The sequence below is a fragment of the Heptranchias perlo genome, chromosome 38 (genome assembly GCF_035084215.1).
Source record: "Heptranchias perlo isolate sHepPer1 chromosome 38, sHepPer1.hap1, whole genome shotgun sequence".
NCBI lineage: Eukaryota > Metazoa > Chordata > Chondrichthyes > Hexanchiformes > Hexanchidae > Heptranchias > Heptranchias perlo.
In genome coordinates, this window is record NC_090362.1 from 4913397 (window position 1) to 4932154 (window position 18758).

Genomic DNA, 18758 nt, shown 5'->3' on the forward strand with positions numbered 1-18758 from the left:
GACATACCTGGGCAATTTTCCACATTGTTGGGTAGATGCCAGTGTTGTAGCTGTACTGGAACAGCTTGGCTAGAGGTGCAGCTAGTTCTGGAGCACAAGTCTTCAGCACTACAGCCAGGATGTTGTCAGGGCCCATAGCCTTTGCTGTATTCAGTGCACTCAGCTGTTTCTTGATATCATGTGGAGTGAATCGAATTGGCTGAAGACTGGCTTCTGTGATGGTGGGGATATCGGGAGGAGGCCAAGATGGATCATCCACTCGGCACTTCTGGCTGAAGATGATTCCAAACGCTTCAGCCATGTCTTTTGCACTCACGTGCTGGACTCCGCCATCATTGAGGATGGGGATGTTTGCAGATCCTCCTCCTCCCGTTAGTTATTTAATTGTCCACCACCATTCTCGACTGGATGTGGCAGGACTGCAGAGCTTTGATCTGATCCGTTGGTTGTGGAATTGCTTAGCTCTGTCTATAGCATGTTGCTTCCGCTGTTTAGCGTGCATGTAGTCCTGAATTGTAGCTTCACCAGGTTGGCACCTCATTTTTAGGTACGCCTGGTGCTGCTCCTGGCATGCTCTTCTACACTCCTCATTGAATCAGGGTTGATCCCCTGGCTTGTTGGTAATGGTAGAGTGAGGAATACGCCGGGCCATGAGGTTACAGATTGTGTTGGAATACAATTCTGCTGCTGCTGATGGCCCACAGCGCCTCATGGATGCCCAGTTTTGAGCTGCTAGATCTGTTCTGAATCTATCCCATTTAGCACAGTAATAGTGCCACACAACACGTTGGATGGTGTCCTCAGTGCGCAGATGGGACTTCGTCTCCACGAGGACTGTGCGGTGGTCATTCCTATCAATACTGTCATGGACAGATGCATTTGCGACAGGTAGATTGGTGAGGACGAGGTCAAGTAAGCTTTTCCCTCGTGTTGGTTCGCTCACCACCTGCCGCAGGCCCAGTCTGGCAGCTGTGTCCTTCAGGACTCTGCCAGCTCAGTGAGTAGTGGTGCTACCGAGCCATTCTTGGTGATGGACATTGAAGTCCCCCACCCAGAGTACATTCTATGCCCTTGCTACCCTCAGTGCTTCCTCCAAGTGGTGCTCAACATGGACGAGCACTGATTCATCAGCTGAGGGAGGGCGGTAGGTGGTAATCAGCAGGAGGTTTCCTTGCCCATGTTTGACCTGATGCCACGAGATTTCATGGGGTCCAGCGTCAATATTGAGGACTCCCAGGGCCACTCCCTCCTGACTGTATATCACTGTACTGCCACCTCTGGTTGGTCTGTCCTGCTAATGGGACAGGACATACCCAGGGATGGTGATGGAAGAGTCTCGTACGTTGGCTGAAAGGTATGATTCTGTGAGTATGGCTATATGCCTGTCGAAGACTTTTGGATTCCCTTTTATGTTGGCCGTCAGTCTATTCTCATACACTCTCTTTGCCCCTCTTAGTTCCTTTTTCACTTCCCCTCTGAACTTTCTATATTCTGCCTGGTTCTCATTTGTGTCATCAACCTAACATCTGTCATACGCCCCTTTTTTCCGCTTCATCTTACTCTCTACCTCTTCTCTCATTCAGGGAGCTCTGGCTTCAGTTGCCCTGCCTTTCTCCGTCGTGGGAATGTACCTAGACTGGTACCCGAACCATCTCCTCTTTAAAGGCCGCCTACTGTTCAGTTAGAGTTTTGGTTCCAATTTACCCGGGCCAGATCTATTCTCATCCCACTGAAATTGGCCCTCCTCCAATTGAGTATTTTTACTTTAGAGTCTTCCATGTCCTTTTCCATAGTTATTCTAAACCTTATGATGCTACGATCGCTGCTCTCTAAATGCTTCCTCACTGACACTTGCTCCACTTTGCCCACCTCATTCCCTAGAACCAAGTCCAGCAATGCCTCCTTCCTCATTGGGCCAGAAACGTATTGGTTAAGAAAGTTATCGTGAACACATTTCAAAAATTCCTCCCCCTCTTTGCCCCTTATATAATTCTATCCCAGTCTATATTAGGATAAATATAAGGAATCTTACAACACCAGGTTATAGTCCAACAAATTTATTTTAAAATCACAAGCTTTCGGAGATTATCCCCTTCGTCAGATGAATGAGTGAAAAGGTTCTCAAATCGCATATCTTATACTAGGCTGGGACAGCATCACATCAATCAAAAGGTGTCGTTGTTATTCAAACAGGCCAGTCACGGAGAACAGCACGTCCCAGTACACTGGATATACATTGTGTCAATTACACAGACAGGCAGAAAGAAACCCAAAATGGCAGAGAGAGAGAGAGAGAATATTAAAAAATATATATATTAGGATAGTTGAAGTCCCCCGTTATCACTGCTTTATAGCTTTTGCACCTCTCTGTAATTTCCCTGCAAATTTGTTCCTCTATATCCTTCCCACTAGTTAGTGGCCTATAGAATACACCCAGTAATGTAATGGCACCTCTATTGTTTCTTAATTCTAACCAAATAGATTCTGTCCTTGACCCCTCCAAGACATCCTCTCTCTCTCCAGCACTGCAATATTCTCCTTGCCAACCACCCACCCCCCAACTTTCTTTCCTTCCCTATCTTTCCTGAACACCTTGTATCCAGGAATATTTAGTACCGAATCCTGCTCTTTTTTGAGCCAGTTCTCTGTTATCGTTACAACATTCTGGTGCTCAGCCCCCTGCCAAATCAGTTTGAACCCACCCACAGCACTAGTGAACCTCCCCGTGAGGACATTGTTCCCAGCTCCATTGGGGTGTAACCCCTCCGGCTTGTACAGGTCCCACTTCCCCCAGAACTGGTCCCAATGCCCCAGAATCTAAAGTCCTCCCTCCTACACCATCTCTCCAGCCACGCATTCATCTGCTCTATCCTTCTATTTCTATACTCGCTAGTGCGTGGCACCAGGAGTAATCTGGAGATTACTACCTTTGAGGTCCTGCTTGTTAATCTCTTTCCTAACTCCTTAAAATCTGCCTGCAGGACCTCATCCTCTTTCTACCTATGTCGTTAATACCAATATGGGCCACGACCTCTGGCCGTTCACCCTCCCCCTCCAGGATGTTCTGCAGCCGCTCCATGACATCCTTGACCCTGGCCACAGGGAGGTAACATACCATCCTGGAATCACGACTGTGTCTGCAGAAACGCCTGTCTGCTCCCCTAACTATAGAATCCCCTATCACTATTACTCTCCTCTCTCCTGGCCTTTCTACTTCTCTCCCCCCCGCCCCCCCCTGCCCCCGGCATATCTGAGCCACCCATGGTGCTGTGGACTTGGCTTTGGCCGCACTCTGCAGAGGAACCCTCTTCTTCACCATAGAGAGTGAGATGCCCTCGGGGGACTCCTTTACTACCTGCCTGGTTCTCCTTGTCTGTCTGGCTGTCACCCAGTCCCTCTCTGCCTACACTCTCTTAAGCTGTGGGGTGACCACCTCCTGAAATGTGCTATTCATGGAACTCCCAGTCTCGCGGATGCACTGCAGTGACGCCAGCTGCTGCTCAAGCTCCGAAACCTGGAGCTTGAGCTCCTCCAGTTGACGACACTTTCTGCACCTGTGGTTGTCATCAAGAGTGAGGAGAAATTGCTTTATACAGAGAGTTATGGGAGCATGGAAAGTTTTTCCACAGGAAATGGTTGAGACAGAGACCACTGCATCTTTTAAGGGGAAAGTTTGAATTTGAAACAGGAGTCTGGGGGGAGAGCAGATCAGTTTTAGATTGCTCTAACAAGTAGCTGGTACAGATACAAAAAAACATCTTTTGTTCTGCAAAATTTTAAGACTCTAAGTCAGGTTGAAACTCTTTTACAGAAAGTAAGGAGTCTTACAACACCAGGTTATAGTCCAACAGTTTTACTTGAAATCACAAGCTTTCGGAGCTTTCCTCCTTCGTCAGGTGAGTGTGGGATTCCATAAAGGTACAGCATATATAGTCAGAGAACAATGCCTGGTGATTACAGATAATCTTTCCAACTGCCCATTATCAAAGCAATCAAAGGACTTGAATGGTGTTCAGACAGGGAAACATTACATACAAGACTACCGAATACACAAACGGTCACAACACAAACACAAAGACAGAGAGACAGAGAGAGAGAGACCCAAAAGGCAGAGAAAGAGATAGAATGACCAGTTGTATTAAAAACAGATAACTTTTTTTTCGCTGGTGGGGTTACATGAACCCAAGATCCCGGTTGAGGCCGTCCTCATGGGTGCGGAACTTGGCTATCAATTTCTGCTCGACGATTTTGCGTTGTGTGTCTCGAAGGACTGTCTCTTGGTTTTAAGTTAATTTTCTATTGAATGTCATACTGTACTTCCTATTTCCTGATTCCTTTACTTAGCTATTAATTTGTGATGTGGGCCCTTGTAAGATGTTAGCTCAGTTGTTAACACTCTTGCCTCTGAGTCAAGGGTTGTAAGTAATATCGCTCTAGGACTTGCAGTTCATAATCTAGACATTTCAAGTGCTTAGCAGCCTATTAATGGGTTAACGTGATTCTACATCATGATTGATTTACTGACTGCTTAGATGTGCATTAGTAACAGGTCCTAGCTCCAAGAATGCAGGATAGGGATCATTTTAGGAATGTATTCTCGTGTGTGGACCTGTATCCACCAGGAGTGCCTATCAGGAATTTGGTGCACATTCCCCAAGGTTCCCATGGATGGAAGTATATGAAGCTCCACGGCAGGAGTATGACTTTGTAAAAATTATCCCCAAGTAGAATGAATATGCCTAGAAGCTCTGATTTAAAGCACAATTAATGCACTAAGAACAGATGAAACCCCAATGAGTTAATTCATTGTATGAAACTTAGCCTCAGAAAATTGGCAATCATCTGTGTAACAGATCAGATCATTTCAGAGTTCATTTCCCTTAATTTATATTCCCTATGACACGCAATTCACATTTGTTCACAAGGAGGCAGTATTGAGAAGAAGGAAAAGAGATTACCAGAAACAACTCCCATCATTTTCCTGTTTGTGTCTGCTTATGTCTGAGGTGAGATATCAACCTTTACATTGACATTATTGGTTATGGCCAAGTGCCATTTGATAGATAAATAATTGGACACTGTACTAAAAGCAGAGATTGTATGCAGAACCTATACTAAAATATTAGATATATGTTTTATAATTATTCAAGAATAAACAGCATTGTGAGATATGAAAAATGAATTAAAATTTGAAATTGTATCCATGTTGTGCTTTGAAATATATCTCGCTATACTCAAGGATAATTAAGTACATTTTGTATAACTACTGTTTCTGACCACAACTGACCTGAAGGTGAAACTAATTCAGTACTGACCCCTTGTGAACAAAATATGAATTGCAGGTCATAAGGAGTTCTTTTTAAATATATAGATTAGAGAAAATTAACTGGAAGATTATAAGAAATGTTGCATAGATCATTGCAAATTTTCAGTGGCTAATTTTATTAGACTGTACTTTTAGGCAATAATAATTTTCCTACAGTTACCTTTAAATAAAATCCCTGTTATCTTAACACATTTATTTAAAAAGGACCCTGTACCAATTGGGTACAGGGAGGATATCTGATGTTGTAAAATTAATAACCATCTTCTATAGAAAGAAGTAAAGTTATCAGGATTTATATTTTACCACACATTAGGGGACCCAAGATTCCAGGAGAAATACTTTTAATGTAAAGCACTCCAGGATATTATTTTCCTTTCATACTTAAAGTGGAAAGGAAGTGTAGGAAATATTCACATAAATGTTTCTTTATTAGAAAGAATCACGTATAAAAATTGTTTTATAATTCTGTGGATGCTACTACCTAATGTTATGTGTGTAAGGTTTTTTTCCCTAAGGAGCTAAAATCATCCTGACACATGGCAATTTTTGCTGCTTAAAGAGAACTTCAGATCTCTAAATTTTGTTTTAATTTTTCAAATTATACTTTCAGAAAAATTAGAAATGTTGCATTAATAAAATCAGATTCTAAAGTGCTTTGGTTATATCAATACACTGTGTTACACACGGTAATGCAACATTTATTCAGAAACCTCAGAGTCAAAATAGCAGGGTGTGGTTAGGCACTCTGTTTAACAGAAATTACTGACAATTGCTGGTAATTTGTAACATTGAATAATTTGCATGCTAAAATATAGCCTTCAGCTGGATGCTCTTTTTCCCTTTCTGTGAATGAGGCTAGTTTCTCAGTGTGTTGTAAAAAAATATTAAGTATAATAACTTATTGAGGGTATCTATTCATGGGTACATTGGGTGTGTTTGATTGCCAGCCTGCTTAAACAAAGACGTTTGATAATTGTATATAGCGCATGTTTTTGCCCCATGGTGTTCTATCTCACCGCTATGAAAGAAAGAAAGACTTGCATTTATGTAGCATCTTTCATGACGTCCCAAAGTGCTTTACAGCCAATTAAGTACTTTTGAAGTATAACTGTTGTAGGAAATATGGTTAGACTTAGCGAATTGAAGGTGTGGTGAAAGGCTACAGTAAATATATCTGGTGCAGGCAGCTTATGACATCTCAGATCAAAACAAATCATAGAATGATACAGCACCGAAGGAGGCCATTCGGCCCATCGGGCCTGTGGGCGAAGGACAAGGTAAAGTATAATCGAAAATGCTGGAGAAGCTCAGTAAGTGAGGCAACATCTGTGGAGAAAGAAACAGTTAACATTTCAGGTCGAAGACCTTTTGTCAGAACTGTTCACTTGCTGAGCTTTTCCAGCATTTTCTGTTTATATTTCAGATTTCCAGCATCTGCGGTATTTTGCTTTTGAAAGTATAATTGATATTGATTATTTCTATTATCTAGCTGGTTGGGAAGTGGAAAACAACTCCCTTCTCTGTCTGAGAGTTGCTTATTATGTTACCTCTTGGAATTTTTATATCTGGCAAGCCACCCCCCACTTAGTGAAATTTTACCACCTTGTACTCACGGTGAAGAGCCTCGCCCACCAGGAGCACTTATCAGAAAATCAGGCATGCAATGTCCATGATTTACTGTCCACTCATTTTAGTGGTTGGAGAATCATGGTCAGTGCGTACCTGAAATTCCAATATGTGCTCTTGGTGGGAGCATTGGACTCTTAAAATTACACCTTGTGTGTCCGCAAACCATCATGTGCTATCAAACGTCACACAGACTGGGGAGATTGTTCTGCTGTTAACGTGCGAAGTCTCCAGACAGAATTGTATATTCACTTTACCCATGTCTCTCAACAAAGAACAAAGCAATTTAAAAATCTCACCGCTCTAGCTAAGCTTCAAATTTAAATGGAATGACTTAACAAAAATACCGTAGCACATGATAGGGCCTGCATCCCTCATACCTAGTAATGCCCATATTTGGTGCAATGCCTGTGTTCATTTATGTGGAGATGCCGGTGATGGACTGGGGTTGACAATTGTAAACAATTTTACAACACCAAGTTATAGTCCAGCAATTTTATTTGAAATTCACAAGCTTTCGGAGGCTTCCTCCTCCCTCAGGTGAATGTGGAAATGAAATCCTCGAACCCTTCGCATTTATAAATCACAGAACAATACTTGGTGATTACAGACAGTGTTTTCAACTGCCCGTTGCCAAGGCAATCAGTGTGCAGACAGACAGGTGTTACCTACAGATCCCCCAAATATACAAACCACCAAAAAAAAAAGAGGGGCAGAAACATCGAAAAGACAGCAAATGACCCGTTGTATTAAAAACAGATAACATTTGTTCGCTGGTGGGGTAATGTGTAGCGTGACATGAACCCAAGATCCCGGTTGAAGCCGTCCTCATGGGTGCGGAACTTGGCTATCAATTTCTGCTTGACGATTTTGCGTTGCGTTAACCAACACTATACACCAGATACATTTTCTTTCTATGGACCCACGGCGAGGAATCACTAAAAAGACTACACGATAACATCAACAAGTTCCATCCCACCATCAAGCTCACCATGGACTACTCCTCAGAATCAGTTTCTTTCTTGGACACACGAATCTCCATCAAAGACGGGCACCTCAGCATCTCACTCTACCGCAAGCCCACGGACAACCTCACGATGCTCCACTTTTTCAGCTTCCACCCTAACCACGTGAAAGAGGCCATTCCCTATGGACAGGCCCTGCGAATACACAGGGTCTGCTCAGACGAGGAGGAACGCGATGGACATCTACAGACGCTGAAAGACACCCTAGTAAGAACGGGATATGACGCTCAACTCATCGATCGACAGTTCCGACGGGCTACAGCGAAAAATCGCATAGATCTCCTCAGGAGACCAACACGGGACACAACCAACAGAGTACCCTTTGTCGTCCAGTACTTCCCTGGAGCGGAGAAACTACGCCATGTTCTCCGCAGCCTTCAACATGTCATCAATGATGACGAACACCTCGCTATGGCCATCCCCACACCTCCACTACTCGCCTTTAAACAGCCACCCAACCTCAAACAGACCATCGTTCGCAGCAAATTACCTAGCTTTCAGGAGAACAGCATCCACGACACCACACAACCCTGCCACGGTAACCTCTGCAAGACATGCCAGATCATCGACACAGATACCACCATCACACGAGAGAACACCACCCACCAGGTACATGGTTCATACTCCTGTGACTCGGCCAACGTTGTCTACCTCATACGTTGCAGGAAAGGATGCCCCAGAGCATGGTACATTGGCGAGACCATGCAGACACTGCGACAACAGATGAACGGACACCCCGCAACAATCGCCAGACAGGAGGGTTCTCTCCCAGTCGGGGAACACTTCAGCAGTCAGGGACATTCAGCCACCGACCTTCGGGTAAGCATACTCCAAGGCGGCCTTCGAGACACACGACAACGCAAAATCGTCGAGCAGAAATTGATAGCCAAGTTCCGCACCCATAAGGACGGCCTCAACCGGGATCTTGGGTTCATGTCACGCTACACGTTACCCCACCAGCGAACAAATGTTATCTGTTTTTAATACAACGGGTCATTTGCTGTCTTTTCGATGTTTCTGCCTCTTTTTTTTGGTGGTTTGTATATTCGGGGGATCTTCATTTAGATGAAGTCTGAACACTTTCATGACCACTGTACAAATTTTATACTGTCTGTACATATGTCATTTTCTTATTAGATGTGAGACCTATTTACATCATCATAATACAGTCAAGAACATTAGTGCTTTGATATACTGTCAGCAATCAACATAACAACTTTCGAGCAATTTACAGAATCAGGTAAATTCAGTGAGCCTACACTCCCAATGTTGAACTGTACTCGAAGGGAGGACAGATCAGAGACGGGGCTCTAACAGCGTTCCCTAATTCTTCAGCCCATGCTCCATTCTAGCCCAGCTCAACACTGAGTGTATGGGAATGCTATATGTCGCCTAACAACAGAGGCTCGAGGAACACCAGGATGTAGCAATGGAGAAACAAGGGCACAAAGGATCGGGGGAGACCGATAACAGTAGAGCAAGAAATAGTACAGTATTAGGTGGGATCAGACTAAGAAAGAGTACAAGAAAGTCTAAGACTGGTTTGCAGTGCATGTGTGTAAACGCATGAAGCACCGTAAACAAGGTTGGTGAGCTGCAGGCGCAAATAGCCACATGGGAAAATGATGTGGCGATAACGGAGACCTGGCTCAAAAAAAGGGCAGGATTGGGCACTAAATATTCCTGGATACAAGGTGTTCAGGAAAGATAGGGAAGGGAAGAAAGGAGGGGGGTGGCAGTATTGATTAAGGAGAATATTTCAGTATTGGAGAGAGAGGTTGTCCTGGAGGGGTCAAGGACAGAATCTATTTGGTTAGAGTTAAGAAATAAAAGAGATGCCATTACACTACTGGGTGTATTCTATAGGCCACCAACTAGTGAGAAGGATATAGAGGAGCAAATTTGCAGGGCGGTGCAAAAGCTATAGAGTAGTGATAACGGGGGGACTTCAACTATCCTAATATAGACTGGGATAGAATTATATAAGGGGCACAGAGGGGGAGGAATTTTTGAAATGTGTTCAGGATAACTTTCTTGACCAATACGTTTCCAGTCCAATGAGGAAGGAGGCATTGCTGGCCTTGATTCTAGGGAATGAGACGGGCCAAGTGAAGCAAGTGTCAGTGGGGAAGCATTTAGGGAGCAGCGATCATAGTATCATAAGGTTTAGAATAGCAATGGAAAAGGATACGGACCACTCTAAAGTAAAAATACTCAATTGGAGAACTGACCTGGCCTGGGTAAATTGGAATCAAAGATTGGCAGGCAAAACTGTAATTGAAGAGTGGGCGGCCTTTAAGGAGGAGATGGTTCGGGTACAGTCTAGGTACATTCCCACGAGGGGGAAAGGTAGGGCAACTAAAGCCAGAGCTCCCTGGATGACAAAAGAGATAGTAAGATGAAACGGAAAAAGTATGACAGATGTCAGGTTGATAATATAAGTGAGAACCAGACAGAATATAGAAAGTTCAGAGGGGAAGTGAAAAAGGAAATAAGAGGGGCTAGGAGAGAGTATGAGAATAGACTGGCGGCCAACATAAAAGTCTTCTATAGGCATGTAAACAGTGAAAGGGTAGTAAGAGGAGGGGTGGGGCCAATTAGGGAGCATGAAGGAGATCTACTTATGGAGGCAGAGGGGATGGCTAAGGTACTAACTGAGTACTTTGCATCTGTCTTTACCAAGGATTTGTTTAACTAACCTGATAGAGTTTTTTGATGAGATAACAGAGAGGGTAGATGAGGGCAATGCAGTTGATGTGTATATGTACTTTCAAAAGGCATTTGATAAAGTGCCGCACGATAGGCTTATCATCAAGATTGCGGCCCATGGAATAAAGGGGGCAGTAGCAACGTGGATACAGAATTGGCTAAGGGACAGGAAACAGGGAGTAATGGTGAACGGTTGCTTTTCTGACTGGAGGGAGGTGCACAGTGGTGTACCCCAGGGGTCGGTGCTGGGACCACTGCTTTTCTTGATATATAAATGACTTGGACTTGGGTGTACAGGGCACAATTTCTAAATTTGCAGATGACACAAAACTTGAAAGGGTAGTGAACACTGAGGAGGATAGTGATAGACTTCAAGAGGATATAGACAGGCTGGTGGCACGGGCGGACATGTGGCTGATGAAATTTAATGCAGAGAAATGAGAAGTGATACATTTTGGTAGGAAGAACGAGGAGAGGCAATATAAACTAGAGGGCACAACTCTAAATGGGATACAGGAACCGAGAGATCTGGGGCTTTATGTGCACAGATCATCGAAGGTGGCAGGGCAGATTGAGAAAGCAGTTAAAAAAGCATACAGGATCCTGGACTTTATAAATATAGGCGTAAAGTACAAAGGTATGGAAGTCATTTCTCACCAATACTCACCAATAATCTGCTCACCAAGCTCAGTTTGGGTTCCGCCAGGACCACTCGGCTCTAGACCTCATTACAGCCTTGGTCCAAACATGGATAAAAGAGCTGAATTCCAAAGGTGAGGTGAGAGTGACTGCCCTTGACATCAAGGCAGCATTTGACCGAGTGTGGCACCAAGGAGCCCTAGTAAAATTGAAGTCAATGGGAATCAGGGGGAAAACTCTCCAGTGGTTGGAGTCATACCTAGCACAAAGGAAGATGATAGTGGTTGTTGGAGGCCAATCATCTCAGCCCCAGGACATTGCTGCAGGAGTTCCTCAGGGCAGTGTCCTCGGCCCAACCATCTTCAGCTGCTTCATCAATGACCTTCCCTCCATCATAAGGTCAGAAATGGGGATGTTCGCTGATTGCACAGTGTTCAGTTCTATTCGCAACCCCTCAGATAATGAAGCAGTCCGAGCCCGCATGCAGCAAGACCTGGACAAGATCCAGGCTTGGGCTGATAAGTGGCAAGTAACATTCGTGCCAGACAAGTACCAGGCAATGACCGTCTCCAACAAGAGAGAGTCTAACCACCTCCCCTTGACGTTCAATGGCATTACCTTCACTGAATCCCCCACCATCAACATCCTGGGGGTCACCATTGACCAGAAACTTAACTGGACCAGCCACATAAATACTGTGGCTACAAGAACAAGTCAGAGGCTGGGTATTCTGCGGCGAGTGACTCACCTCCTGACTCCCCAAAGCCTTTCCACCATCTACATGGCACTAGTCAAGAGTGTGATGGAATACTCTCCACTTGCCTGGATGAGTGCAGCTCCAACAACACTCAAGAAGCTCAACACCATCTAGGACAAAGCTCCCAGCTTGATTGGCACCCCATCCACCACCCTAAACATTCACTCCCCTCACCACCGGCCCACAGTGGCTGCAGTGTGTACCACCACAGGATGCACTGCAAGGCTTCTTCGACAGCACCTCCCAAACCCGTGACCTCTACCACCTAGAAGGACAAGGGCAGCAGGCACATGGGAATAACACCACCTGCACATTCCCTCCAAGTCACACACCATCCCGACTTGGAAATATATCGCCGTTCCTTCATCGTCACTAGGTCAAAATCCTGGAACTCCCTTCCTAACAGCACTGTGGGACAACCTTCACCACATGGACTGCAGCGGTTCAAGAAGGCGGCTCATCACCACCTTCTCAAGGGCAATTAGGGATGGGCAATAAATGCTGGCCTTGCCAGCAAGGCCCACATCCCATGAACGAATTTAAAAAATGAACATTTTATAAAACACTGGTTTGACCACAACTGGAGTATTGTGTCGAGTTCTGGGCACCGCACTTTAGGAAAGATGTGAAGGCCTTAGAGAGGGTGCAGAAGAGATTTACTAGAATGATTCCAGGGATAAGGGACTGTAGTTATATGGATAGACTGGAGAAGCTGGGGTTGTTCTCCTTGGAACAGAGATGGTTGAGAGGAGATTTGATAGAGGTATTTAAAATCATGAAGGGTCTAGACAGAGTAGATAGAGAGAAACTGTTCCCATTGGTGGAAGAGTCAAGAACCAGAGGACATAGATTTAAGGTGATTGGCAAAAGAACGAAAGGTAATATGAGGAAAAACTTTTTTACACAGCGAGTGGTTAGGATCTGGAATGCACTGCCCGAGGGAGTGGTGGAGGCAGATTCAATCATGGCCTTCAAAAGGGAGCTGGATAAGTAATTGAAAGAAAAAAATTTGAAGGCTCCGGGAAAGGACTGGGGAGTGGGACTAGCTGGATTGCTCTTGCATAGAGCCGGCGCTGACTCGATGGGCCGAATGGCCTCTTTCCGTGCTATAACCTTTCTATGATTCTATGAACAGTACCTCGTCTTTTGATTAGGCACTTTACAACCCTTAACAGTGATTTCAATACCTTCAGCTCATAACCACTGCTTCCATTTTCTCGGTTAGCAGGTGCCGGTAATGGTTCTGCTGTTGCCATTTACAACTCCTCTAGACCCATCTTTTGTTTCTATACTTTCCCATTATCACCCCCTTTTTGCCTTGCACCATTATCCCTTTTGACATTTAATCACTCCTGCCCTCCACCCTATCTCTTGTTCTCTCCTCCCCTCTCCCCAACCCACCTTTCTCTTCTTGATTTAAAAACTGTTAAATCCCCAACTTCTTCCAGTTCTGATGAAGGTTCATCGACCTGAAGCATTAACTCTGTTTCTCTCTCCACAGATGCTGAGTATTTCCAGCATTTTCTGTTTTTATTTCAGATTTCCAGCATCCGCAGTATTTTGCTTTTATCATAACTATGTCACTCCTTCCATTGCATTTTATCGCCAGCCTGTAAAGGTAAAGAATGTGTCACACAGTTTAATCAACATCCTATATAAATTACCACTGAGTCATTTTCTTTACCTTGTTGTTGGAAATCTTCCCGACACATCCCCTTAGGAGCTACACAGAGTTGGACTGTTTCAAACTACAGCTACTTTCAATACTTTTTATCTTGATCGTACAAGTTAGAATGATTGTTTACCCAGTTTATGGTTCTGGTTTCTATTTCCCAAGAAATCCGTCACCACTTGGCATGTTTGTTCATGACTGCTTTCGTTCCTTAATTTGTTTTCTGAGCACACTCTGTTGGCCTCCTAGAGTGATGCTAGAGATTAGGGGGGAGCAGATTAGAAGGGCAGCAATTGCTCGGCTCGCCGGCACGAATCCGGGCCCGATTCGGTACAGGACCTCATCGGCATTTAACCGGCGAGCTGCCGGGGGCCAATCGGGCCTGGTTTGGAGGTCACTGATTTCAGCCGGTTCTGACTCCTGCTCCTCCTGCCTCCACACTCAGGTAAAACTCACTGTTCACGGCCTCCAGCGGTTTCTTTAAGGACTGTGTTTAGGCCTCATTAGACCCCTAATCAAGGACCTAACATCAGTTTTGGGCGAGCACCCCCAGCACACTGAAGCCGCCAGGTGCCAATTTGGCAGCGAGTGCACTTCTAGCGGGGATCGGGGAGAAAAGATCGCGCCCAGTAATTGGTCCTCCCCCAATATCCATCTCACACCCAACACACAACCACTTTCTCCCACTGTGTTCTCCGATCCTGCTAATAACTGAATTTCACTCTAATATAAGTTTAGTGTCTTATTTTGAGACAAGTGAAGCTCCTCCTTCATTGCAGCTTTATTATTTCTAAGTTCGCAGCACATCTGAAACCCAGTGTCCTAGATTAGACTAGTTTCAATCTACATGTGTGTGTGCATATTCAAAATCAAAATCCTTACTTCGACATTCTTAAAGAAATGAATAAACTAAAACTTCTTGGGGATAATTTTGAGATTGTACAATAATGTAAAACGGCCAATATCGATTCAGCCACCCGTGACTCCTCTCTTCCCCCCCGCCCCCCACCCCCCGTGACACCTCTCTTTCCCCCCCCCCCCACCGTGACACCTCTCTTCCCCCCCCCCCGTGACACCTCTCTTCCCCCCCCCCGCCCCGTGACACTTCTCTTCCCCCCCCCCCGTGACGCTTCTCTTTCCCCCCCCCCGTGACGCTTCTCTTTCCCCCCCCCCCCGTGACGCTTCTCTTTCCCCCCCCCCCGTGACGCTTCTCTTTTCCCCCCCCCCCCCGTGACGCTTCTCTTTCCCCCCCCCCCGTGACGCTTCTCTTTCCCCCGCCCCGTGACACTTCTCTTTCCCCCCCCCCCGTGACGCTTCTCTTTCCCCCCCCCCGTGACGCTTCTCTTTCCCCCCCCCCCGTGACGCTTCTCTTTCCCCCCCCCCCCGTGACGCTTCTCTTTTCCCCCCTCCCCCGTGACGCTTCTCTTTCCCCCCCCCCCGTGACGCTTCTCTTTCCCCCCCCCCGTGACGCTTCTCTTTCCCCCCCCCCCCGTGACGCTTCCCCTTCCCCCCCCCCCGTGACGCTTCTCCTTCCCCCCACCCGTGACGCTTCTCCTTCCCCCCCCCCGTGACGCTTCTCTTTTCCCCCCCCCCCCCGTGGCGCTTCTCTTCCCCCCCCCCCCCCGTGACGCTTCTCTTTCCCCCCCCCCGTGGCGCTTCTCTTCCCCCCCCCCCCCCGTGGCGCTTCTCTTCCCCCCCCCCCCCCCCGTGGCGCTTCTCTTCCCCCCCCCCCCCCCCGTGGCGCTTCTCTTCCCCCCCCCCCCCCCCCCGTGGCGCTTCTCTTCCCCCCCCCCCCCCCCCCCCCCCGTGGCGCTTCTCTTCCCCCCCCCCCCCGTGGCGCTTCTCTTCCCCCCCCCCCCCCGTGGCGCTTCTCTTCCCCCCCCCCACGTGGCGCTTCTCTTCCCCCCCCCCCCCCCGTGGCGCTTCTCTTCCCCCCCCCCCCCCGTGGCGCTTCTCTTCCCCCCCCCCCCCCCGTGACGCTTCTCTTTCCCCCCCCCCCCCGTGACGCTTCTCTTTCCCCCCCCCCCCCGTGACGCTTCTCTATCCCTCCCCCTGTGACGCTTCTCTTCCCCCCCCCGTGACGCTTCTCTTTCCCCCCCCCCCGTGACGCTTCTCTTTTCCCCCCCTCCCCGTGACGCTTCTCTTTTCCCCCCCCGTGACGCTTCTCTTTTCCTCCCCGACCCCCCGTGACGCCTCTTTTCCCCCCCCGACCCCCCGTGACGCCTCTTTTCCCCCCCCGACCCCCCGTGACGCCTCTCTTTTCCCCCCCGACCCCCCGTGACGCCTCTTTTCCCCCCCCGACCCCCCGTGACGCCTCTTTTCCCCCCCCGACCCCCCGTGACGCCTCTTTTCCCCCCCGACCCCCCGTGACGCCTCTCTTTTCCCCCCCGACCCCCCGTGACGCCTCTCTTCCCCCCCCCCCCCCCCCGTGACGCCTCTCTTTCACCCCCGACCCCCATCATTTCTATTGAAGTTGTTGGGAGAGATGTATAACGGGCGGCTGAATCGATCACTATCGGCCAAAGTTAAAATGACCCCCTCTTTGGTGCTGAATGATATTTATGTATTAAATATCCCTTAAATAATGTGAAATGCTGGATTCGCATGGGTTCACAATTCATATTTAAATCGATCTTTCATGGTTAATTTGGATCCTAGGGTACATGTGTTTAGGCAAATGGTTGCGATGTTTGTCAAATATGCCATTGAAGGGAAAGAAAGCAAGAAGCTGCATTTATTTATCACTTTCCACATCCCAAGGCTAGCCCAAAGTGCTTTGTAGCCAATGAAGTACTTTTGATGTATAGATATTGTTGTTTCATAGACAAACTTGGCAGTCAGTTTGGGCACAGCAGGGTCCTATAAACAGCAGTGAGACAATGACCAGTTAATACAATTTAGTGGTGTTGGTTCAGGGATAAATGTTGACCAGGATAGCCGGAGAGTTCTCTGCTCTGCAAAAGGGCCAGGGGATTTTTTTACAGGGCCTCCGTTTAATGTCTTATCCAAAAGCTGGCACTAACTAGAGTTACAAAGTGAGGTTACTGTTTATTCTGATGGCTCTCCCTGGCTGGTTCAGTAGTATGTATTTTAAAGTAGCACTGTCTTAATGAAGAAAATGTTAAACAAACATCCATTCATTTGTAAACAAAACACAATTGGTGGGGGGAGATTTCCTCTGGTGTGTTAGTGATATTATAAACTTAGCAGGAAGATTTCCTCTGATTTCTAGCATATTGTACACCTGACTTTTGGAACGTTTTCACAATTTCGCTGGAAATAGCAAATTTAGAGAATCCATGCACTGTGTTTACATCATTAACGTACTGACCAGAGGAAATCTCTCCCCATGTCACACAAATCACTCACTAATGAGCACAACTCTTCTGCCTCTTCTTTCTCTAAACACTGTTTCATGAAGGCTTCTACTATCAAACTGACCTAACAGTAAGACTGAGCTGATTATCCGCCTAATATTTTCGCTCCATAACTGTGAGACTCTGTCCCCAGCACAGAGCCTTGTTTGACAAAATGCAGATCAGGCATGGAGGATAGTTCACCCAATCCGTGCTGCTCCCGACTCTCTGGCCATTTGTGAGCTATGGTTTTGAATGTACTCCTGCCAAGTGATATTCTGCACCGGGAGCGGAGCCTTGCAATTTTGGGGCTTTTGTCACATTTGACCCAAGTTATCCAGAAAATACGACGTTACCAGTCTAAGTTACAAACAAAAGTGAGTTTGTATACTACTATCTCACAGCATCATTTCATCCTGTATACATGTTTATAAATAGTATACACATACAAACATGGGCAGCCCAGAGGCCAGTTACAAGCTGCATTAAAATGAAAACTCACTCCTTTCCATAGTACAATTCCAGTCAATCATTATTAGATATAAATAATGCAACAGCAAAAGAACAGGAGACAATTCAGGAAGGATCATTTATCAGCTTATTCCAGCTCCCCATTACAGTTCAGGAAGAATTGTTCAACATGTGTAACTTCTGGATAAGATAAGTGTCGCTGTTATTTTTATTGTCAGTGTTGACTATAAATATGGCAGAAAGGACCAAAACAGCAGTATCATTTATTTATCTCAAGGTATGGGTGTCACTCAGTGTCTCAATTCTTCTCTATTCTCATCCATATGAATTTCTGGAAATAAAATCCAACCATTGGTTTTAAATCCAGTGACTGCATATTTTTCTAAATAATATGAATCCATTCAGACCAGTTAGGTTGTCCACTTATCAAAATAAAAACAAGCTCCCCTCGCCAAATCAGATTAATAGATATTAACAATGATACCATTATATTTTTTTGTCTATAACGTCATGTTCCTGTAACTCAGCAGAGTTCAGGTGGCTTTATACTTGTTATTAAATACTTCTCCCTATAACAGAGTGCCCAGCCTTTTGGGAGAATGGGCCAGATGCTTTTGACACAATTAATAAGTCTGATTAAATCATTTTTGTATCACAATCAAACGTTATGGGGTAAATTTTATCGGGTGGGTTGGGGATGGGTGGGAAGGTAAAAATTGTTTTTTAAAAAAAAGTAAAACCCGACCCCAACTCGCCTCCGACCCGCCCACTTCCCGTTTTCACAGAGGCAGGTCGAGGGGCGGGCAACCAATCTGCTCTCAGGAGGCGGCTTGGTCAGTGAAATCTTTTAAGGAGGCTGCGGGCCTCCATTTTAATAGGTTTTTTCATTTTTAACTCTTCGGGGCCGGGATTCCCAGGCCTTCTGCTTCACGCCACGTAAGGGGAGGCGAGAAGGCCCAGATCAACAGGTAAGTGCCTTTACTGCACTGCTTGTGGGCCAGGAGGAGCAGGAGTGTTTCCTCCAGGCTCAACAAGATGATCTCCGACCCACCCCCCCGGGCCACGATCTCCGACCCTTCCCCCGGGCCACGATCTCCGACCCTTCCCCCGGGCCACAATCTCCGACCCTTCCCCCGGGCCACGATCTCCGACCCTTCCCCCGGGCCACGATCTCCGA

General features: G+C 46.4%; 1 protein-coding gene and 1 long non-coding RNA gene across 5 annotated transcripts in view; one reads left to right on the top strand and one right to left on the bottom strand.

The window, feature by feature from the left end:
* The window catches only part of herc1 (HECT and RLD domain containing E3 ubiquitin protein ligase family member 1), a 266115-nt gene extending 252307 nt beyond the window's left edge, over positions 1 to 13808 (bottom strand). Inside the window, exon 1 of the mRNA XM_067973317.1 lies at positions 13767 to 13808. The gene's annotated coding sequence lies outside the window, so the exon portion shown is untranslated. The remainder of the gene's footprint in view (positions 1 to 13766) is intronic.
* Positions 1 to 18758, top strand: part of LOC137304671 (uncharacterized) — a 78511-nt gene that overhangs the window by 41697 nt on the left and 18056 nt on the right. Inside the window, exon 1 of one of the 4 annotated variants that reach the window (XR_010958608.1) lies at positions 4929 to 5006. The exons of 2 other annotated variants lie outside the window; for them this stretch is intronic. This is a non-coding gene — a long non-coding RNA (uncharacterized lncRNA). Of the gene's footprint in view, positions 1 to 4928; positions 5007 to 14065; positions 14200 to 18758 lie in introns of those variants that run through there. One more of the 4 variants, XR_010958609.1, reaches the window with a different exon arrangement.